Source organism: Bos taurus, chromosome 4 (assembly GCF_002263795.3).
Source record: "Bos taurus isolate L1 Dominette 01449 registration number 42190680 breed Hereford chromosome 4, ARS-UCD2.0, whole genome shotgun sequence".
In the NCBI taxonomy this organism is placed as follows: Eukaryota; Metazoa; Chordata; class Mammalia; order Artiodactyla; family Bovidae; genus Bos; species Bos taurus.
This window is the reverse complement of record NC_037331.1, coordinates 43,281,874-43,306,366: the sequence shown is the minus strand read 5'-3', so window position 1 is coordinate 43,306,366 and position 24,493 is coordinate 43,281,874. Positions and strand designations below refer to the sequence as shown.

The window sequence follows — 24,493 nt, the reverse complement described above, 5'->3', positions numbered from 1 at the left end:
AAAATTGAAGCTGTCTAGAAAAAAGTCTAAATTGTTAAAGAGATGAAAAGTCAGACTTTGGGAGAAAGCACTTGGACTCAATATGGAAATGAAAAAAAAAAATAGAAGGTCACATTTGTCTTTGGGCATGTGATGGCTTACAGTGAAGTCCCTAATCATCTGCTCTTCATTCATCTCAGAATTTAAAGCAACAGGTAGCACTTGGATTGTATTGTGGGATTTTAGTTTGTTATACACACACAAAGTATGAAACAAAAAGCGTCTTATTCAACACTGAATGTTACTAGAAACTGGGGCTACCCCAACTCTAGAGACACTTCAGCCAGTTATGGGCTTCACCTGCTTGGAAATAGGAACTGGTTTAATTGGTGCATTGAATCCTCCTCCTCTTATCAGTGTAGAACGATACCATGTAGAGTACATTGTCATTCAGTAGCTGATCCAGAAAATCGTATTTTCTCATCTGCAATGGAAGATTTTTTCATCTCAGTTGAATATGAAGGAGATGTGGCATAGGAGGAAGGTCTTGCTCTGAGTATCAGGAACCTAGATTTTTATCTTTCCTTTTAGGCTGATTTCCTTGGTGACCTATAGTAGCCATTTACTCTCTATCTGAATAAAGATGGGACAGAATTAAAATAACTTGGTCTGTTCCCATTGAACTTTACCATTCTGAGACTTTTTTCTTTACATTTTCTCTCTCTACTCCTAATTGTTTAGTTTGCCCTTACTTTTTCTATCTTCTTTAAGCATCTTATTAAAAGATTAAGTAGGCACATGATTCTGCCATCATAATAGAATGTAACATCTTTGTGTGTGTAGGTTATAAGAAACAAAGTCTTTCTTTTATATCTTCCCAAACATCTAATGTAGATCTTTGAACATAAGCTTCTCACTGCTGCTGCTGCTAAGTCACTTCAGTCGTGTTCAATTCTGTGCGACCCCATAGACGGCAGCCCACCAGGCTCCCCCGTCCCTGGGATTCTCCAGGCAAGAACACTGGAGTGGGTTGCCATTTCCTTCTCCAATGCGTGAAAGTGAAGTCGCTCAGTCGTGTCCAACTCTTAGCGACCCCATGGACTGCAGCCTATCAGGCTCCTCCATCCATGGGATTTTCCAGGCAAGAGTACTGGAGTGGTGTGCCATTGCCTTCTCCGAAGCTTCTCACTGAGGGGAAGATAAAGAGGGAGTAGCAGAGGGAGACCATAAGGTTTACTTAAGAGTGTGGTGTCTTCATGAGCGTCTCAAGCTTGGCTATTAGAATGACGTGGACCCTTAGGAAAACTGATATATTTGTTCCAGTCCCAGAGATTCTGAGAAGAGGATTTTTTAACTCTGCCCACTATTACCAGTTACTCTTGGGGAACCAGAATTGTGATTATTAAAATGTTGGTCTTCATTCTCAGAAACATTTAGACAGTGTTGAAGACATTGCCAGTGGATTCATGATTTCAGAGGCTAGAAGAAATGTGTTTGCTATGTTGACAACTGAAAATTTTGTGCCCTAAATAATGTACCATTGTTTTCTCTTTTTTATTTATTAGTTTCCTGGCGCTTCTCATACCTGGAGACCCTGTTGATCCTCGTTAGCTGCTGACAGCACCTGTGAGTAATATTGCTCCTGCCTCAGGGCTTAAAGATTGTTGATATGTTCAAACAGAATATGTCAGCTGAGTGTTGTCGGTGATGTTTAGCCTGTCTCTGCTTCCCAGAGTGCTCATCTGTGGTACAGAGGTACAGCAGGTCTTTTAGGTACTTTGTTTCAAGAGGATATTTAAAGAGGAAAGCACAGTAATTTGTTGCAGACATTGAACTGATCTAAACTACTCATCAAATCTAATCTTTAAATCAGCATGAGGATTACCTTCCTTACTTTGTCACAGATTCTTTAGGGTCAGGTAGGCCCCAGGAGTTGCCTCCATCTCAGTTGATAAAAGATTGAATAATCTAGATCTGCCATTGAAAAGTGTGGTTCAGGGCATTTAGGAGATTACCAAGACTCTTTCATGGATCTGTAAGACAATGGATCTTTCATGAATGAGTGAAAGATCCATCCAAGTGTAATATGGATCAATGTATTTTAATGTAGCAGCATAAAATATGTAAAATGTGGTTTCAGATTCCACCCAGTGATGTTACCTTTAAATAATCTATGTACACTTGAACTTGTATTCTGCTATTGTTTGGTAGTGAAAAGTGAAAGTTGCTCAGTCGTGTCCAACTCTTGGCGACCCCATGAACCATACCGTCCATGGAATTCTCCAGGCCAAAATACTGGAGTGGGTAGCCTTTCCCTTCTTCAGGGGATCTTCCCAACCCAGGGATCGAACCCAGGTCTCCCACATTGCAGACAGATTCTATACCAGCTGAGCCGAGAGTGCGTGATAAATATTAGGTCAAATTGGTTGATTGTGTTGTTCAAGTTTTCTGTTTACTTACAAATTCTCTACTTTCTCTATCAGTGATTGAGGAAGGGGTGTTGAAATCGCCAAATGTAATTTTTTTTTTAGTATTGGTTTATTCAGCTGTGCCTTCATCATAGCATGCAGAGTCTTTAGTTGTGGCATTCAAACTCTTAGGTACAGTATGTGGGATCTAGTTCTCTGACCAAAGATTGAACTCAGGTCCTCTTCATTGTTAGCACAGAGTCTTAGCCATTGGACGGCTAGGGAGGTCCTCCAAATATAATTGTTATTCAAGAGAATAACAGTTCTCTTTTTATTTCTGTCAGTTTTTGCTTCATTTATTTTGATTTTCTCTTATTAGGTACATACATATGTGTTTAGCCTTGTTATGAACTTACAATAAATTGATCTCTTATCATTATGAAATGACCCTCTTTATCCCTATTAATATTCTCTGTTCTGAGATCTACTTTGTTTGATATTAATATATAGCCACTTTGGCTTTCTTTTGCTTAATATTAGCATGGCATATATTATCATATCCTTTTACTTTCAGCCAGTTTGTATTTTCATTTTTAAAGTGAGTTTTTTTGCATTTGGGATGTATTTAGGTCTTGCTTTATTATCCAGTCTCCTAATCTCTCTTTTAAAAAATTTTTAATTTATTTTCACCTGTGTTGGGTATTTGTTGCTGCATGGACTTCTTTCTAGTTGTGGCGAGCAGGGGCCTCTCTCTAGTTGTGCTTTGCAAGCTTCTCACTGTGGTGGCTTCTCTTGTTGCTGAGCACAGGTTCTAGGGTGTGTGAGCTTCAGTAGTTGGAGCGTGAGGGCTCAGAAGTTCTGGTTCCCAGACTCCAGAGCACAGACTCAGTAGTTGTGGCGCACAGGCTTAGTTGCTCCACAGCAAGTGGGATATTTCCAAATCAAGGATCAAACCCGTGTCTGCTACACTGGCAGGTGGATTCTTTTACCACTGAGCTACCAGAGAAGCCCTATCTGTCTTTTAATTGGGAAGTTTAGACCATCTACATTAAATGTTATTATTGATATGGTTGGATTTAAGTCTGCCATGTTGACATTTGTTTTCTATTTGTTCCATCAATTTCTTGTTTTATGTTTTTTCTGCCTGCTTTTGGGTTGAGCATTTTTTATGATACTTTTTATCATTTTTGTTGGCTTTTAGCTATTTATTTTGTTTCAGTGGTTGCCTTAGGGTTTGTAATATACATCTTAAACTTACCATATTCTACTTTCAATTGGTGTTATATCACTTCACATATAGCAGAATTCTATAATAATATACTTTCATTTCTTCCCTCTGAAAATTCGTGTTGTGTCATACATTTTGTTTCCATATGTTATAAATTCCACAGTACATTGTAGTTGTTTTTACTTTGAATAATTGGCTGTTTTTTAAATGTATTTAAACCATAAAAAAATATTTATATTTATTGACATAATTACCAGTTCTGATCTGTTTTATCCCTTTGTGTAAATCTAGATTTCCTATCCCTTGAAGGATTTCCTTTAGTATTTATTTAGTGTAAATCTGCTGGTGACAGATTCCTTTAGCTTTTGTATGTCTGAAATAGTCTTTATTTTGCCTTTGTTTTCGGACAACTAGTTTTAAGCAGTTTGTTTTTGAAGTGACTTGGTTTGGCTTTGTTTGTGTTTCCTGTTCTTGGAACTGATTAAGATTCTTAGATCTAATGGGCTTATTAATTTTATCAAATTTGATTTCAATAAAATCTTGGCCATTATTTCTTAAAATTGTTTTCTGCCCCTCATCTGCTTTAGGGATTCCAAATACATGTATATGAGTCTACTTAGAGTTTTCCCAAGTATCACTGGTGTTCTGTTCACTTTTTTCCAGCTTTTTGTCTCTGTGTTTCATTTTGTATGGTTTCAATCATGATAGCAAGTTTACTGATCTTTTCTTTCTCCACATGTAATCTGCCATTATATATTTTTTCCTGTTTCTTAGATGATTCATGCAGGATGGTAAATCTGATTGCTGTTTTTCCCGTCTATTTTGGAAGCAGAAATCCCATCCATTCTCTAGAAGCCACATATTAAAGAGATTTGCAAAGATTCAAAACAATTCTACACTTTAAGCTATTTTTTGTTTGTTATGGAAAATGTTTTTTATAAAAATATTTAGATTAACATGTAATTGATTTATTATCATGACCTTGAAATAAATTAACAAATAAGTGTTTAAACTTTTTCTGTTTTAATTTTGAACGTGGTAAATAATGATAGATACAAGCCATGCAAGCAAAAAGTCTTTGAATTTGTCAGTAATTTTTAAGAGTGTAAGGGCTTCCTTAGTAGCTCGGTTGGTAAAGAATCCGCCTGCAATGCAGGAGACCCCAGTTCGATTCGTGGGTTGGGAAGATCTGCTGGAGAAGGGATAGGCTACCCACTCCAGTATTCTTGGGCTTCCCTGGTGGCTCAACTGGTAAAGAATCCGCCTGCAATTCGAGGGACCTGGGTTCGATCCCTGGGTTGGGAAGATCCCCTGGAGGAGGGAAAGGCTACCCACTCCAGATTCTGGCCTGGAGAATTTTATGGACTGTGTAGTCCATGAGGTCATAAAGAGTCGGACACGACAGAGGGACTTTCACTTCAAGAGTGTAAAGTGATTCTGAGACAAAAATAATCTGAGAACATGTGATCTACATGTCTACAGTAGTTAGTGGATTGCTTGAACCTACAAGTTGGGTAACCCTGGTGCTGAGGAGGGCATGGGTATAAACATGAGAAGACCCGTAAGCAGATAGAACAACAACAAACAAAAGTTAAGTCACGTAGCTCCCAAGAGACTCAGGGTAATGTAGATTTTTCACTTTTCAGCTGCTGTATAGACATTTGTAAGGCCCACTTATCCCTCCTGCCCTTAGGATTTTTGAGACAGTACTAAAACTAAATTCCATCTTTTTTTTTTTTTCCCTTTAAGGAGGAAAAAGAAACAGGAAGGGAAAATAAAACACTATGGTAGACTTAAAAGGGAGACATTTTGAGAGGGTCCTTTTGGAGTCCAGAAATTACATCGCTATGACAAAGGATCTTACTGTTCACAATGCTTATGGGGAGGCCAGTAGATTGCACGTCTGAGGTGTAGAAAAGGAATCTCTAGTTTTGTGACTCTGTGGTTATTTTCAGTATGCTGGTAGTTGATTGGCACACACTGGAGAATGAGGACCTTCCCTCACCTTACTGTCCAATCTGGGCAACATCTCTCTGGGACTTATTATAGTTTATCTGCAGTTACAAAGTTGGAGTCAGAAGCCTTTCTAGGTCTTCGTCTAAGTTACAGAAACCTGCATCAAACTAGCTTAAGCACAAAAGAGCATTTATTAACTCATGTAACTGGGAAACCAGGCTGAGCTAGAGCTGGCTTGGATCACTATGGCACTATCACTGCCATAGTGGCTTCACTCTAAGTTCTCTTCCCTCTTCTTATCTCTTCCCATTTTCTGCCCATTCCCTCTACTTACCTCTGTTTACTTTGTTCTCCATTCAGCCACAGAATAGCCATCAGAAGCTCTAAGCTCATATGGACCTTTGAGCTCATGAGCTCAGATAGAAACAAAGATGTACTCTCAGCAGTCACAAACCAGTCCTTTGGAGACTCTTTCATTGACTGGACTTGGGCCACATGCCTGTCTGCAACCAATGACCTTAGACAAAGCTAAGGAGAACCTCAGTTATCCAGACTGGGTCATATGCCCACTCCTTTGGCAGGGAGTGGTGGATCAATTGGTATTGGTATCCCATCAGAACTACCTGGAATAAGACAGAGGCAGCTCAGTGACTGAAATGGTGCTGGGCAGACTGCAGCCTGCATCCTGCATCTTCAAAGTGTCGTGAAGTGAAGCAGACTGTGCTTATTAGGTGTTTATGAATTAAAAAGAAATACAATCATGTGGCTATTACAGCACTGTTGATAATTTGGACTTTTCTTCTGGGTACCCTAATTCTCTTCTTAGGAACAGTTTCCTCTTTGCCTGTTGCTTTTCAGATAGTTCATCTGCATGCTTTAGAAATCATCTTTCCTCTAAAGCCTTTTACTAACTTTTGTTACATCAAAAACAGAGTCAGCTGCACCCAGAGCATTCCTACTCAATGATTTTCCTTCCTGGGCCAACACATTCATGCTTCTTTTCAAATTTAAATCTTTTCTACTTGAATATTTTCTTTAACCCTGGTGTGTAACAGACATGTATAGTCAGAGTTGGTATTAAAAGTGTACAGATCAATAAAAAGGCTAAGAGGATGATCTCTTAATACAGAATCCTCATCAGATTTAATGTTTAGTTGAGTAATCACCTCCAGCCTCTTTGGGAGTGCAAACACACAGAGTGAACACATAGGTGAAGGATTATGCACACTGCCAGAATGTTTATTATATAAGACATTCTGTTTTTTTCTGAAGCGGCAGCCTTTATAAAAAGCTCTCTCTACCAATCCACTTTAGAATCTCATTCCTATGTTTTTAAGCCTAGAAGAATTGAACAAAAATGTAGAGTCTGAATTTGTGCACTCATACATATAAGATCCACAGGGTCACAAAGAGTTGAACACGAGTGAGTGAACAACAACAAAAAATAGGATTAACAGTGTCATTTTAGTTACGTTTTGGAATTTAGCTTATCACCTACGTGTTATATTTAGATTGGTACTACCACAATGAAAAGGCAACACGCCAGGTGGTTATTACATTCTAGAATATTCAAGCAAAGAAATTTGCATTTGAAATTAAATATAAGGCCTTGATCTTTCACAAGATCCAGCCAAACTCACAGTTCAATAAGAGACAAGAATCTGGCATTCACTTGTGTTTAAATGGGTGGGTTGCTGGAAGAAATGCTACAAAAAGTTATTGGAAATTGTCTCTGAAGACGAAAATATGTGTGATATTAATTTCTTTACTGTCCAAGTGTTTTTGCAATGAGCACATATCACTTTCACATTAAAAAATACTATAGATATAAAGAACAAGTAAAGGCTATTAATTCAGATCTTTGATATAGCAAGGGGGGTCAACCACTGTCACTTGCATTTTAATGGAGACTCAAAGACAAGTAGAAAAGTGGGATAGCTTTATAGTGGAAAAAAGGGAAGGCCTTGGCTGTGCTGTGACTGGAAGCTGTTTGCATGAGGAAGCCATAGGTGGTCTAAGCTAAGCTAAGGTCACTTCAGTCGTGTCTGACTCTCTGCGACCCCATAGACAGCAGCCCACCAGGCTCCCCCGTCCCTGGGATTCTCCAGGCAAGAACACTGGAGCGGGTTGCCATTTCCTTCTGCAGTGCATGAAAGTGGAAAGTGAAAGTGAAGTCGTTCAGTCGTGTCTGACTCTTAGTGACCCCATGGATTGCAGCCTACCAGGCTCCTCTGCCCATGGGATTTTCCAGGCAAGAGTACCAGAGTAGGGTGCCATTGCCTTCTCCAATAGGTGGTCTAACTAGAAGCCTAAAACAGGGTATTTTATGGTGTATGTATTTGGCTTTCTCTGACTGGTCCTAAATTGGAAGTGAGGATACAAATTAGCAAAGCTAACAGTTGTTAGTCAAGTCCTTGTCAGTTTGAGCAAGTTATTATAAAAGTTATTGTTTGGCTTCTTGGATTATTATTAGAGATAGCAATCCAGTCTCCTGCGAGGAGACTTCCAGGGCTGATTATTGTATACAGTATAAGACGGTTGGTTTCCTGGGCAAATTGCTGCAAGTTATGGGTCAGAGTTCTGTTTTTATACCCAGTTTGGTAATTGTCTCTCTGTATATTCAGTCTCTCACCAGGTGGCCCTGACTGCCCTTCTCACTGACTGCCTTTTCTCTTTCATCCATTATTAGTTCACACTGAGTCTGTCAATATCAGGTCCTCAAATAGCTAAAATAAGTTTTACAAAGGCATGTTTTAGATTGGTGTGATATGGTGATTTATAATAAGAAACGTATGTTTGGTCTTCATCCAGCACATAGGTCTATAAAAAAGAATTATTTACTTGGTTGTGCTATTTATTTTTTTAGTTGTGGCACACAGGATCCTTTAGTTGGGGCATGTGGATCTAGTTCCCTGACCAGGGATCAAACCGGGGCCCCTATGTTTGGCACATGGAGTCCTACAACTTTATAGGGAAGTCCCATAGCACATAGCTCTTAAACCTTTGGAGTTTCTTAGGTATTGAGAGCCACTGGGGAAACAGTGGAAACAGTGGCTGACTTAATTTTGGGGGGCTCCAAGATCACTGCAGATGATGATTGCAGCCATGAAATTAAAAGACGTTTACTCCTTGGAAGGAAAGTTTTAACCAACCTAGCAGCATATTAAAAAGCAGAGACATTACTTTGTCAGCAAAGGTCCGTCTAGTCAAGGCTATGGTTTTTCCAGTAGTCATGTATGAATGTGAGAGTTGGACTATAAAGAAAGCTGAGTGCAGAAAAATTGATGCTTTTGAACTGTGGTGTTGGAGAAGACTCTTGAGAGTCCCTTGGACTGCAAGGAGATCCAACCAGTCAATCCTAAAGGAGATCAGTCCTGGGTGTTCATTGGAAGGGCTGTTGTTGAAGCTGAAACTCCAATACTTTGGCCACCTGATGCGAAGAGCTGACTGATTTGAAAAGACCCTGATGTTGGGAAAGATTGAGGGCAGGAGGAGATGGGGACGATAGAGGATGAGATGGTTGGATGGCATCACTGACTCAATGGACATGGGTTTGGGTGGATTCCAGGAGTTGGTGATAGACAGGGAGGCCTGGTGTGCTGCGGTTCATGGGGTCGCAGAGTCGGACCCAACTGAGTGACTAAATTGAACTGAACTGAGAACCATAAGGGTATCTTTGCTATGTTAATGAGATGACTTTTTTATTTTAACAAAAATAATTGTTAAAAATTGCATCTGTGCTGAATTGTGAAAGTTCTTAGAATACACCAAATTATGTTTAAGCAGGATACACCTACTGAATGAGACCCACTGACCCACGACACTCAGGAAACTGGCTTGAACCCCATTCTGGGCACTCTGATTCTGCCCTAATTCTGGGGAGTCCCAGTGTGGTCTGGCATGTGTACCCACCTCAGGACCCTTTGTTGTGCCATTAGGGCTGCAGGAGAGCTGTCTGACAAGCACCATAAGGCCTCTTAGGACAACCCATAGGAAGTTTTGGAGCTTAAGTTCAGGTCTCCAGTTGCCAAGATTTATGACTGTGTTGCAAAGAAGAGACATTTCCCCCAACTTCTGAGAGTAAGCTCCAGAGTGGAGAGGCAGCATATATATCCCTTTCAGTGGGGAGGGAGAGACATAGGCACACTGCCCTGAGAGCAGGCCTTCATTCCCAGGCCCTCCCTTCAAGCATTACCTGGTTTACACTCACAACGTATCAGCAAGACCACTGGCTCATCTCTTCTGAGTAAGCTCAGGTGTCTGCCCCCACACACAAACCCGTTGGTGAAGAGTGCAGTGTCATCGTGTCAAATCTCTGACCCAGTCTCTGGGAACTGCTCCTTCTGACTCACAGACCACTTGTTAAAGAACAAAGTCATGATTAGAAGCCTCAGAGATACCTGACCACCATCTGGTAGCTCCAGGCCCAGGTTAAGACTGAGAATGGGTCTTCAAGGTGGTAGGTTTGATGTGAGTCCTGGCTCTCAGCCAGCAGCGGTGAGATCTTGAGGCAGAACTTGCCCCTCAGATGATTTTCTCATGTTGAAATAGTTGGATAGTTTATTTTAGAAAGCTTACCAGAAATAAGATGGGGTGAAATGTTGGCAATAGAAATTGCTTAATAAGTGATAGTTCTCATTAATGCCAAATCATATTTACAAAATAAATTCAGTCCCCGTCTGGCAGTTTTTATCAGACTCAATCTTTAAGTTTCCCATCGAATCTGTTAGTAAAACCAGAAACTATCTGTTGCTCATCTCTAAACCAACTATAAATTGTCTTTATTATGCTTCAGTTAACATTGCACAACCTGAAACAGCTTCAGTTCAGTTCAGTCACTCAGTCGTGTCCGACTCTTTGTGACCCCATGAATCACAGCACGCCAGGCCTCCCTGTCCATCACCAACTCCTGGAGTTCACTCAGACTCACGTCCATTGAGTCGGTGATGCCATACAGCCATCTCATCCTCTGCCGTCCCCTTTTCCTCCTGCCCCCAATCCCTCCCAGCATCGGGGTCTTTTCCAATGAGTCAACTCTTCGCATGAGGTGGCCAAAGTATTGGTGTTTCAGCTTCAGCATCAGTCCTTCCAAAAAACACCCAGGGCTGATCTGTAGAATGGACTGGTTGGATCTCCTTGCAGTCCAAGGGACTCTTAAGAGTCTTCTCCAACACCACAGTTCAAAAGCATCAATTCTTCGGCGCTCAGCTTTCTTCACCGTCCAACTCTCACATCCATACATGACTACTGGAAAAACCATAGCCTTGACTAGACAGACCTTTGTTGGCAAAGTAATGTCTCTGCTTTTGAATATGCTATCTAGATTGGTCATAACTTTCCTTCCAAGGAATAAGGGGCTCTTAATTTAATGGCTGCAGTCACCATCTGCAGTGATTTTGGAGCCCCCAAAAATAAAGTCTGACACTGTTTCCACTGTTTCCCCATCTATTCGCCATGAAGTGATGGGACCAGATGCCATGATCTTCGTTTTTTGAATGTTGAGCTTTAAGCCAACTTTTTCACTCTCCACTTTCACTTTCATCAAGAGGCTTTTTAGTTCCTCTTCACTTTCTGTCATAAGGGTGGTGTCATCTGCATATCTGAGTTTATTGATATTTCTTCCGGCAATCTTGATTCCAGCTTGTGCTTCTTCCAGCCCAGCATTTCTCATGATGTACTCTGCATATAAGTGAAATATGCAGGGTGACAATATACGGCCTTGACGAACTCCTTTTCCTCTTTGGAACCAGTCTGTTGTTCCATGTCCAGTTCTAACTGTTGCTTCCTGACCTGCATACAAATTTCTCAAGAGGCAGGTCAGGTGGTCTGGTATTCCCATCTCTTTCAGAATTTTCCACAGTTTATTGTGATCCACACAGTCAAAGGCTTTGGCATAGTCAATAAAGCAGAAATAGATGTTTTTCTGGAATTCTCTTGCTTTTTCAATGATCCAGCAGATGTTGGCAGTTTGATCTCTAGTTCCTCTGCCTTTGCTAAAACCAGCTTGAACATCTGGAAGTTCACGGCTCACGTATTGCTGAAGCCTGGCTTGGAGAATTTTGAGCATTACTTTACTAGCATGTGAGATGAGTGCTTCCATCTTTCAGATTCCCAGGATGACCTTTGTCAGCTTTGGGAGGCTTAGGCCTGTTATTCATAGGAAGTGCTATTAACAGGGCAGACTGTCATTGCTAGTGTTCAAAATGTATCAGATTTTTTGGGGTTTGTTTGTTTTAATGAGAAAAGAGAAAGCAACTCTACTGAGTCTACTAATTCTATAATGGAAGTTCTCACTTTTTTGTATATTCTTATGTATATAAGTTAATTTTGATAGTTTACTTTTCTCTCTTAATAAAACTGTCATTGACAAAGTAACTGGTCACCAAATCAGTGTGTTTCTCTAATAGGGTAAAACATGTAAGATATGATAGAAGTCTATGAGCATCTGGTCTTACTAAATATAATGTGGCCCTCAGTGGATTGGAGCAAAGAAAGCATAACCTTTGCAGTTTTCATTACTTCATATACATTATGTATATTCTTATTTTCCACATGCAAATGTTAGGATAAGGAAATGGCTACATTCTTTTTTTTCCAAAATCATAAGTCACCCAGTAATTTCTTCTTAGCAATCTGATGTTCAGTGTTTTATTGAATCTAAGATGTCATCTATTATAAAATATATCATTATTCTGTGTATTACTAGAAAAAGCACTGTCATAGATTGAGAGATGTTAAATGTGAAAATGTGAGTCTTGAAATCAGTCGAAGATGGTACAGCCTTCTATGTTTTTACATCCTTTGTGTCTGTTTGCTCACAGTAATACTTAAAGACATTAGTTGACCAGTTTGAGAGAATCAATCACAATTAAAATATATGTTCCACTTTATACAACACAAATACAGCATTTCACTGCTGGATGCCCTAATCATAACATTTTAAGTACTAATGAAATGAAGCTAGTTTATATTTTTTGAATTGATTAAATAATACAAGGGCTCAGTCATCAGGCAGATTGAGACAGGCATCACTGGGAGGACTGGCTGGGTCTTACAGTGTTCAAAGGGTTTGTAAACGGAAATGCCATTTTGTTGTTCCTTCTGTCTTGCGCACTGTTCCTAACAAATCCTTGGGATAATACCAGATTCCCCCCATCCCTGCCTTTTAAAGAACCAGTTATAGAAGAGCTTCAGATTTTGGCTAATACTAATCAGCTTACCCCAGGCAGTTATGATACTTCCCTCAAGAGTATAACAGGCAGAATTATTTCAGCAAGAAACTTTGCTAGCAGAATGCTAAGAAAAAGCTCAGCAAGGAGAATGGTAGATGGAAAATGTCAGGAGAGAAATTGATTTCTATTTTGAGGATAGTAAAAGCATTACATTTTAATGCATTCAAGTTTGGACTGATTCATAGCCAGTGACCATGCAGGTTAAAGCCAGAGGGTGCACACTCCCACTGAGAGGTAGGGCATTCACACTCTGCCTTTCAGCAGTCAGAGGACAGGAGGTAGGGGCTTGATCTTTGGAAGCCTCAGTTTCCTCATCTCTGCTATTGGACTTAAGGATATGCACACCCGTTTTAGTCTTTGATGCTGTGATCTAGCCAGAGGTCATCGTTGAGCCCCAAAAGCAGGCCCGGGGTCAACCTCCCTGTGAAAGGAGGTTAGGACTGAGTAATGGTCATGGTACCAAGGACTTTAGGCATCAGATTGGCCCATAGGAGCTGAGATTCTGGGTTCCTGGACCATTCAGACTGAGATTGTTGTTTTGTCTAACTCCCTGATCTCTGTCAAGGTCAGGTCTGTACTCAGCTCAGGAAAGCAGGAGATAAGGGCCAAGCATAGTGGTGACCATCAGGGCACTGCTGAATAAGGCAGAAAGCAAGGACCTGAAGCATTGTCAGGTCTCCTGGCAGCTTAGAAAACTCCTCTGAAAGAGTTGGCCTACCTGGTAGATAGTAAGTCTGACCATCTGCCTTTTTACCCTTGTCCCTTCTGACTATAAACCCTTCCCAATGCCCCAGGCATGCAATTAAATACTATTTTTAAAATCAGGTTTTATCTCAGCATCTTATAGGTTATCTCTGCTCCCACAGAGGTGCAGGAAACTCAGCCAACACACTAGTTACACCCCACTTGATAGGGGGCAGCCTAGGGCGCTGAGATGCACAGGGCAGCTGTTTTGTTGGCCCTGCTAGGAGGTTTCAAGATACAGTGCTTATCTCTTAAGTCTCTGAGATTTTTGTTGACGTTTTCCCACAGTATAGAGAGTTCCCTCTATCACAGTGCTGGGGTAAGATGGATTTCTTTCTTTCTTTTATTTTAAACCATGCTTATTCAGGCTCTGGGGAATATAGTTCTGGCACTTCAGAGAAGGTGCCCATTTGATTCTGAATAAGGCATTTTTCTCTGCAGTTAGAGACTTTGGCTCAAGCAAAACCTTTTCCGAGAAACCATAAGCCCCTATTCTGGTATTTCAACATCTCATTCCTCATCCTGCCACCAGTCCTCACTAGGGTTCATACAGTCCTAGAAATTGAATGGCACCATGAAACAGCCAAACTCATTGTTCCACTTTACAGGCTTAAGAAAATGAATTTAAAAACACACCCCAAAAACTTCTAGTGGAGCTTTACACCTAATATACATGAAGGACCTTTTCCAGAAGGATTAATAACTAGAAGCCACAAATAAAGCACTGAAATAAAATCCCCCCATTTGAATTATGTATGGAGAAGGCAATGGCACCCCACTCTGGTACTCTTGCCTGGAAAATCCCATGGACACAGGAGCCTGGAAGGCTGCGGTCCATGGGGTCGCTGAGGGTCGGACACGACTGAGTGACTTCACTTTCACTTTTCACTTTCATGCAATGGAGAAGGAAATGGCAACCCACTCCAGTGTTCTTGCCTGGAGAATCCCAGGGACGGGGGAGCCTGGTGGGCTGCCGTCTATGGGGTCGCACAGAATCGGACACTACTGAAGCGACTTAGCTTTGAATTATGTATAAGCAAAGTAAATTAGTAAAATCCAAGTGTACTTTAAGAATAGAGATTTGTGGTTTGCTGGGACTGGGGTTTATTTCATTATTGAAAAGTGAGGGGAAAAACAAGTAATAAAATCAGTTGTACTTATTAATAGTATTGATGACAAATGTGCTTCACATTTTTGATGCTCATCTCTCTAATCCATCAGTATGTTGTCTGAGCTGCTCCTGGGTTTAAATTGTCATTAAGAGGAGAGTTGGGCTTCCCAGTGGCCCAGTGGTAAGGAATCTGCCTGCCAACGCAGGAGATGCAAGATGCGGGTTAAGTCTCTGGGTCAGGAACGTCCCCTGGAGAAGAAAATGGCAATCCACTCCAGTATTCTTGCCTGGAAAATTCCATGGATATAGGAGCCTGTTGGGCTACAGTCCATGGGGTTGCAAAGAGCTGGATATGACTGAGCACAGGCACAAAGACAAAACAGGCAAAAGTTATAGAATTTCCCTGGTAGCCCAGTGGTTAAGAATTTGCCTGCCAATGCAGGTGACGCAGGTTTGATCCCTGGTCTGGGAAGACCCCACATGCTGCAGAGCAACTAAGCCTGTGCGCCACAACTGCTGAGCCCACAGGCCACAACTGCTGAAGCCTGTGCGCCTTAGACCCTGTGCTCTGCAACAAGAGAAGCAACCACAATGAGAAGCCTGAACCTGAGCACCACAACTAGAGTAGCCCCTTCTCTCCACAGCTGAAGAAAGCCCACATGTTGCAGTGAAGACCCAGCATAGCCAAAAATCAATCAATCATTTTTTTTTTTTTAAGAGGTATTTCATTTGATGGGGTTGATTGTCTCTTGAGCTGAGGAGATGGAACATGAAGGTCTAATTTTTCTTTATTCTATTTGTTCATTCATTCATTTGTTCATCATGAAGTCCCTTCACTGCCTGGTACTGAGGAAGGACATTAACACAAAAACAGCTCCTACTCTTCAAGGCCTTCAGTATTTAAGAATCATGCCTCTTGTCATATGTTTTCTTCATCAGATGACTATGGGAGATGTTTAACTAGTGGTTCTGTTTGAATTTCAAAGGAAAGTCACTGCTTCCTGTCACAGTAATCAGGGGTAAATCCATGGAGAACAGTGGTTTGAACTGGGTTTTCAAGGATAAGTGAGATTTTGACAGGTGGAAATGGATAGGACAGAGGCACTTCAGGGAGTGGGGAGAATGGGCTAAGTGTCGGGGAGATTCCAATAGTATTTATTCAGGAAGAGAGTCCTTTGGAATAAGATGAGAAGAGTAGTGTGGGAGGCCCTTGAATAAAGAACAGAGTTATTTTGAAGAAGTTTGGGGCACGGAAGCCCTAGTTTCTTTTCTATCCTTGAAACTTCCTGTAGGAATTGTTCTCTGCATTTCAGTTGATGAGCTCAGTTCATGAAAATCTAGGGGGCTTGCTGTTGGATCCTCGCCCTTCCACGTTTGCTGCTGTTGATAAACTCAGGAAACTTCCACTGTCAGAGTGGAGTCAGAGGAGACAGAGTGACCCTGGGCTTCCTGTGCAGAGAGGCTTCCTGCATGGTTGAGGTCTGACCACCCGGTAACAGTAGTGCTGCTCGTCCATGTGGGCCGACAGTGGAAGAGAAGCCATGTGTAGTTGGATGGAGACACCCCAGATCTTTCTGTGAAGTGAAGGAGTTGAACTTGCTCCTCCCTGGGATGACTTCTTTTCATGCTTTAGTCTCCCCTAAACTGTCATTCTGTCATTTGGTGGGCAGTCCCTGCCTCATTTGGCATGGGTTTTGCAGGTCTCCAGGCTATGGTTTGCTGAGCTCATTTGCTAATATATATATTTAAAAAGAAAGAAATTCTTTTTTGTTTCTCTGGATTGCTTGAATTTTTAAAAGTTGAGTAGTTGTTTAAACAGCAAGGTTTAAAATCTCGAGTCATCTTAGGGTCTGTGATTTCAGCTCCCTAGCCTCATTCCAGATGTTGATCATTGACTCTGCTATCATGTTGGATAATTAAAGGGATGTGGACGTTAGGGAGAGAGCAGGTGGGGAGTAACATGTGACAGGCTTGATGAGTCTTATGTAGTTCAAGTAAGGTGAGCACAGGATGTTGTTAAAACTCTTTAAGTTCTGGTACTCTGTCTCTGTGCATAGATACTCTAACATTTCAGAGGTTTTGCTGCCCTTTGAAAGTTGTCAAATTCATAACCCAACTATGAGCATTAGCTTGTTTTAATCTCAGAATACCTTTATAGAATTAGCCTATTTCATCCAAGGAAACACAGCTAAGAAGATTTTACATGTGCTCTAGGCCACTCACAGATAAGGAGTAGTGCCTGATCAGAATCTCTTGGTTTGCTCTTAACCCTTACACTGTCTTACCTCCCCCGGAGAAGTGTGCAATGACACCTTCTAACTTTGTGTCTGAGGGTTTCTTTTCCTGATTTAGCAGAACCAAGTCTGTAGAAACTACTTAACCTCTGAAGGTTTGGCTTACTATGAATTTTCAGCAAAGGAAGGACTTGGGCAGGGTAGCAAGTAAGGGAAGATGATAAGAGAGGAAACACTAACCTTTTTCTATTCTTGTGTATTATGAAATTTGAACAACTCTTTGAATTTATTTTCTTACATTTTTTTTTCTGATTTAAAAATATAAAGAAGAAAATGAAAATCGTCCATTATCCCTCAATCAGGAAGAAACACTGTAAATATTTTTTGTGTGCTTTGTTATTTCTGTGCATATACATATGTATGTATGTAAACAGACTGGGGCTTTAAGTACTGAGCCACTTTGCTTTCGATGGCGAGGTTGCACAGTTAAATTCAGAATAAAATTTAAAATAAAAAGCATTTTTGTTAATAGCTATCTGTGCCATTGGTGCTTCCCAGGTGGCACAGTGGTAAAGAATCTGCCTGCCATTGCAGGAGACATGGGTTTGATCCCTGGGTCAGGAAGATCCCCTGGAGAAGCAAATGGCAACCTCCTCCAGTATTCTTGCCTGGGAAATCCCATGGACAGAGGAGCCTGATGGGCTACAATCCACAGGGTCACAAAGAGTTGGACACGGCTGAGCACGCTCATGCCCACATACACATACCTGCGCCATGTTTGATGTTTCATTCTTTCTTGTACCACAGGGAAAGATCTTTTCTTTTGCCAGGTCTTGCTGACGTATCCCCTGCCTTATCTGTTACAGTCTATCTATGCCCATTGCTATTTCCATGTACAAGTCTTTTTACCTTTCTTCTTTTCCTTTGCTCCAAAACGGCTCTTATCAAGGTCACCAAAGCTCTGACTGTTGATGACCCTGTGGTGTCCAGTTTATCTATTTGTTTCTTTTTTGCTTGTGCTTTTTGGTACTGTTTTGGTACTAAAGAACCATCATGGTCACAGAGAGTTATGCCTAGGTTCTCTTTTAAGAATTCTGTAGTTTTAGTTCTGACATGTGGGTATTTCACAAGGCATTTATTAAGGGGGGTATTTTATAGAATTAGAAGAGTTTGAAGAAATGGCCTACAGCTCGGGCTTCCAGGAACAACCCTCTAGACCACATTATAGAACTGTGCTGCCAAGAGCTGCTGTCTTAACCGTGAGCAGGAAGCTGCACCCCTGCAGCTCTAGGGCCTCCCGCACCTCTGCCGTGGTCTACTACCCCTCTTCCTGTGAAGCTCAGAGCTTCATCTCCTTGTTGATAAACTGGGAGTGCTGTCTATGTCCAGGCTGTGTTTAGTACATTTCCAACCGGTGTGGCACGGGCACAGACCAGTGGTTGTGGATGAGGATTGTAAATCACTTGTTAGGACCAACTCATGCCAACCAGCTGAATATCAGCCCTTTTGACAGTATTGAAAGAATTAAATGAGCTTGGCACAGCAATGGCGTGTGGCAAAGGTTCTCCTGATGGTCCTGGGTGCATAGAGCTTGCTAGTTTGACTGACATTACTCAAGGTACCAGTGGTCAGACTGAGGTTGGAATTCTTGGAACACCCACAAGACCTTAGTGAATGCTCTCACAGACATAGAACAGAAACTGGGGATGGTGGGGCAAGAGGCTGGCATCGTGGTCTAGCACTCCTACATCTGGACTGTCCACCTGAGTGCAATGCCTGCACACACGAAAGGGGGCAGAGTGGGGCTTGAGTGGTAAGTCAAGGAGGAGGCTGCTCTGTTTCTCAGCTGTTACTCTAGTGAAACAGGTGGACAAATTTGAGCCTGAGAGGTAAGAGGAGAATAATTTGGAGCATTAGATTTTGGGGTCCCTTCTGCATGATCTTCTGCTTCCCTGATAGCTCAGTTGGTAAAGAATCCACCTGCAATATAGGAACCTGGGTTTGATCCCTGGTTAGGAAGATCCCCTGGAGAACGGAAAGGCTACCCACTCCAGTATTCTGGCCTGGAGTATTCTATGGACTGTATAGTCCATGGGGTCGCAAAGAGTTGGGACATGACTGAGTGACTTTCACTTTCACTTTCTGCATGATAATGATGGTCACTCAAGCTGTCCAAGGGAGAGATGTGGACAGGAATAAACACAGCAGAGACTGGAGTCCAGAACCTTGAAAACTTGATGAGGACAGTTAGTGAAGCAATACCTTGTGATTCATCACTTCAAAACATCACCTAAATCAAGTGGGATCATAGTGGACAATGACCATTTAATTTATCTATCAAGGGACATTTGAAGCTCTGAATAGAGTGCTGTGAGGAGAACTTGACTTCTAAATCCAGGCAGATGAAGGCCTATTAGCTCCCCAGAGTAGAGGACTTAAGATCTGAGCCAATTCGGCAGACCTGCTGCACCTGAACAGATGGGAAAAGACAAAGGGACACGTATCACGAGAAGCAGAGTCACTGAAGGTGGCTTGTTTGTTTTGCGTCTTTTTAGTTTTTAAACCTCTTACTTGAGGTCCTAAAAAAGTGATGTTAAGAAAGGCAGTAACTGAATACATGTTGTTAGAGGGAATATTGCTATCATGTTTTGTGCGCATACTGGACATGTTATGTAAGCTGCAAGTTATAAAAGCTGTGTGCAAAGAGCAGACTTTAATATTTTAATCAGAAAAAAATGAGGCTTACAATTGAATGTCCCTGATGCATATTTAATGGAGAACATAAGGGATATCGGAGCTATAAAGGACCTGGCCGGTTGTCTAGTTCAGCCTCCTAATTTGCGCAGATGAGGAATATGCAGAGATGACTTGAAAGTCCTGAGCTTACACAGTCATGAGGAGTGTAACTGGGATTACCACTGGCCACTCCATTCTGTCCAGGCCCATCCACTTAATCGTTAACTGTGCTGAAGGAGCCTTTGCTATAAAACAGACACCTCATGTTTCTGTGCTGCTGCTGAGCAGACTTCAGGGAGGCACCTGGGAGAGGAAGAGTCAGACTGAGCCAGGGTTGCTCAGGAGATCCTGAAAGGCTATGGGTTTGGAACCTCCCTCTCTGAGAAAGAATGTCTAGGCTTCAGGCACCTGCCTGTTCACCCTTTGCTTCCACCTGCCCACCCAGGTGGCAACTGAACTTGGAGACGGTCTGGCTAAAGGGGGCGAAGGGATGGGTGCACTGCCAGTGAGTTACGGGGAAGAGTTCTCTCAAATCAGTGCCTTCCTCCTGGTGACCATCGTCATTTCATCATTCAAATGCCCTGCGCCTTTTTCTTGCCTTACTGTTTTTTGAATGGCTTGCCTGTCCTTGCTTGTTTTCTTATTCCATATCCCCGTTTTCACGGATTGGGAAGTTAGACCCTCTACTTCTACAGTATTAGTGTTTGTCCTTGAAACTTTAATATGCACACTTATCAATACAAATGTAATCAATATCTTAATTCCTTTACTATAAAAATAAGGAGACTTGACCACTTTTAACTCAGATCCCCTCTCCTTCCTTCCACGCTATTGGTGAGTGTTTTAATGTCTTTTTAACCCCTAAGAATTAGACACTGTTATTATTTTACATAGTTAGTTGTTTATATTTACTAACAGATTTATCAGTTTTCTTACTCCAGGTCCTTTCTCAGTCCTGTCTTTTCTTCTGTAGGATACCCTCCCCTTAGGTGCAGGTCCTGTTGGTGGTAAACTCTCTCAGTTTGGGTATTTCACCTGTCTTCTCGAAAGGAGACATAATTCTGTGCTGACAGTTATTTTCTCTCAGCAGAGATTTCCCCACCCTTTCCTGTCTTCCTGTATAGCTGTAGGCAAGTTGACTATTGATCTGATTGTCATTACTTGTGACCAAGATGTCTTTCTTCTCTGGGTGCTTTTGTGATCATCTCTGTTTTTCTTGTTTTGTGGTTTTACTCTAGCAGGTCTAGGTGGGGATATTTTTTCTTTTCATTTATCTATGTGCTTCTTGTCTATAGTAACATCTCATGAATTTAAAAAGAAAACAAACAAACTGCTATTTCTTTATATTTTCTCTATCATTTCTTTTGAGTCTCCTTCCGTTGAACCTCATTCTCTCTTTCATTTCTCCTTACTTTCTTATTTTCTATTTCCATGCCTCTATGTAATTGTGGGTAATTTCTTTGAATCTATCTTTCAGTTTACTGCCTTTTTTTTTTAACAGTATATCTAGTCTACTGTTTAATACAGTCATAATTTTTAGTTTTAATATTTTTCCTTTCTAAAATTTTCGTATGAATCATTTCAAGTCTTTCTGGTTCTCTGTTTCTTGACCCTTTTCTGATTATATCTTCCTCTTTAAATATTTTATACATACTAATTTTGTTTCCAGTGTTTCTAACATCTAGGGTTCTTGGAGATGTAAATCTGCTGTGTATTGTTTCTCCTGACTCCCACCCATGTTGTTTTATTTCCTTCTATATTTGATGGGATCATTTTTGATGGAACTTACTTTGTTTCTCCAGAGAATTTGTGCTTCTGCTTAGGCATTAGGTAGTATTACTAACCTGACACCACTTTCACCACTCTATTATGATTTATTTTTATTTTTTAAAATAATTTTTACTTATTTTATTTTTACAGACCCTAAGGGGGGAGGGAGAGAGAATAAGGAAAGAGAAGAGACCATTCTATCAGGAACACTGGGCATACTTAGATGGATTCTTCTGGTACCCTAAGAGTTCAGTTCACACTGTGTGCATTTATCCATTTAAGTAGTAGTGCCCTTAAAGATGCTCAGGGAAGAAGGGTAGAATAGAAAAGTAGCAAATGAAATCTGAAGCTCTTAAATGTTGTGTTGGTTTTTCCTCTTTCTGAGGAATAGAAATACTGTGAGCTGTAAAACAGTGACGCGAGTGGGTCTGTAGGAATGGCCCCACGTGATCCTGCCGCTTCTTTCAGCAGCTTTTCATGCAGTTTGCTGGGTTCGGGTGGTCATGATGAAAACTGCCTGTACACTGTGCCTGCAGCAGATGGAGGGGTGTGAAAGAAGCACGAATGGCAGGGCACCTGTGTGAGACGCAGGGCTTTGGGTGTAGTTGTACTGGCCCGAGGAGCCGCAGTTTGTTCTAGAGGAGAGGAGAGTCACTGCCCAACGACATGAGGTGTAGGAAGGGGTGTCCATGTGATTAGCAAGAAAATAAGTCATTAGGACGGTACTAAACTCGCCCAGAGGGAGTGCTATTTCCATCTTTAGTGCTCCGCTCCTCCAGGAAGCCTTCTAGGATAGCACCCCTTCCCCACAGACCCCTGAAGACTGAATGGACCAGGTTCCCCAGTGGTTTCTGCTCAGCCTGTCTCCGGATCCTGGTTTTGCCCAGAGGTGAAGGGAGGCCAGGGAGGTACAATAGCTTCAGGAGGAGGGGGTCCTGGCAGCCTGAGAAGTGACTGCTGCCTGGCCTGGGACCTGGGTGTGAGTTCACAGGTGGAGGGGACTAGACTCCACCAGCTCCAGGGTTAAGAGCAGAGAGCAGAGCACCCACGTAATTCCACCTGGAATTATGATGGAGACAGTCCACATTCTGCCTGGGTTTGCTTTGCTGGGAGGTGAGTTATTTTTCTGTCCTGAAGTCCCACAAAGGGTATACTCCTCTTGAGAGTCCTTAAATCATTGTGAGGGTTCGAGGTTCACTTCCTCACTCTGTATGATCCAAGTTGGTCTGTGGTTCTTTGTGTGATAGAAGCATTGACCTTCAGGAGAAACCAAGCTTGTTTGTTTGGTCTTGTTTTTTGGTTTGTTTTTGGTTTTTTATTTTTCATTTACTGTCTACAGACCTGGTTTTAGCTCACTGCTCCTATTTTGCCCCTTGAACCCGTATTTTCATTTGAGCTCAGCAATACTTTGTTCTTCCCAGTTTTATTGTGATATAATTGTCATATAATACTGTATAAGTTTAAGATGCAGAATATAATTTGATATATGTATATACTGTGAAATGATTGCCATGCTAAGTTTAAATAATATCCATCACCTTACATAGTTACAGAGGTTTTTTTTTTTCCTTGTGATGAAAACCCTTAAGATTTACTCTCTTAGCAGTATACAAATACTGTATTATATATCTTTCACATATACAATACAGTATTGTTAACTGTAGTCATGTTTTACACCACATCCCCAGAACTTATTTATAACTCAAAGTCTGTGTTTGTACCTTTTGACCACCTTCACCCATTTCTCCCACCCTCAGCCCCTCCCTCTGGCAACTAATAGTCTCTATGTTTCTATGTTGTGTTTCTGTGTTCTTTTTAGATTCCATATATCATTGAGATCAAAGAGTATTTGTCTTTTTCTGCCTGACTGATTTTACTTAGCATAATGCCTTCAAGGTCCATCCTTATTGTCACAAACTGACAGAATTTCCTACTTGTTTTCTTTTAGCCACGCCATGCAGCAGCCAGGATCTTGGTTCCCTAACCAAGGATAGAACCTATGTCCCCTGCCGTGCAAGTGCATAGTGTTCATCACTAGACTACCAGGCAAATCCCACTTCTTTTTAATGGCTGAATAATACTCAACTGCATATATATACCATGTCTGCTTTATCCATTCATCCACTGATGAACACTTAAAATGTTTCCATCTCTTGGCTATTGTAAATAATTCAACTGCACTTTAAAGAGTATGTTTATTATTATTAATCCAGAATTTAGTATTCTCAGGGGAGGATTTTCATAATTGCAATCTATAACCTTACCAGAAGAGCAACCCCCACATGTGTATTGATCTGTTCATTTTTAGTACCCCACCTAATTCCAAAATTATCTTAGGTGGCCTACAGATAGTGGTATGGTGGAGTCATCTTGTACTGGCTTATGAGAAATTTATTGTTAAACTTTTAAGAATCTTGCAAGCCGTCTGTTAAACACAGCCATCATTAAAAATTAAATTATATAAACTTACAATTAAATAATTAAAAATGTAATAAATACTCAAATTCATCACTTTCTTATTATGTTCCACTGTTACTTATACTGTTGAGGTTATTTATGTCCATCGTATCTGCATGGTGAAAATGCTACAGAAAGGTGTCCTACTGCACATCTCCTCCTAAATCCACATTGGACAGCTTCATGTTAGTATCTTGAAATGGGCCATGGTGGGAGTATTTACACCAGGGAAATGGACACACATACAAATCAACTCTTATTTATTTCTTTATTGATTGTCTAAATTTCATATAGTGATGAAGAGAATAACAGTGCAAAGTAAATACTAAAAGTGTGTCATATCCACAGCAGTTACATTCTGAATAGCACAAAAAGTTGAGGAAATACTCTCCCAGCGTTTGGAAGCAGTTAACAAATTCAGCAAAAAAGTTGTTTATATGGGGAAGAGTGAGTGGATTTCTGATGCATGACATAGATCTTTGTTGTTTCACTTTTGTCTTCCTTGTTAAAATGGAAATATTAGCCAACATTCATGTCTAAACTATTCTTATTTATTGATTGCAACCACAGATTGGCTGTGGGTAAAGGATTTGACAAAAATGAACAAAAGCATTCTATGAGAATCAATTGGCTGCTTG

The 24,493-nt window shown here is 41.1% G+C and overlaps 1 protein-coding gene across 24 annotated transcripts in view; it reads left to right on the top strand.

Moving 5' to 3' along the window:
• Positions 1–24,493, top strand: part of PHTF2 (putative homeodomain transcription factor 2) — a 202,469-nt gene that overhangs the window by 143,436 nt on the left and 34,540 nt on the right. For all 24 annotated transcript variants that reach the window (XR_009494148.1, XR_009494147.1, XR_009494146.1 and 21 more), the window contains one exon: positions 1,545–1,605. The gene's annotated coding sequence lies outside the window, so the exon portion shown is untranslated. The remainder of the gene's footprint in view (positions 1–1,544; positions 1,606–24,493) is intronic.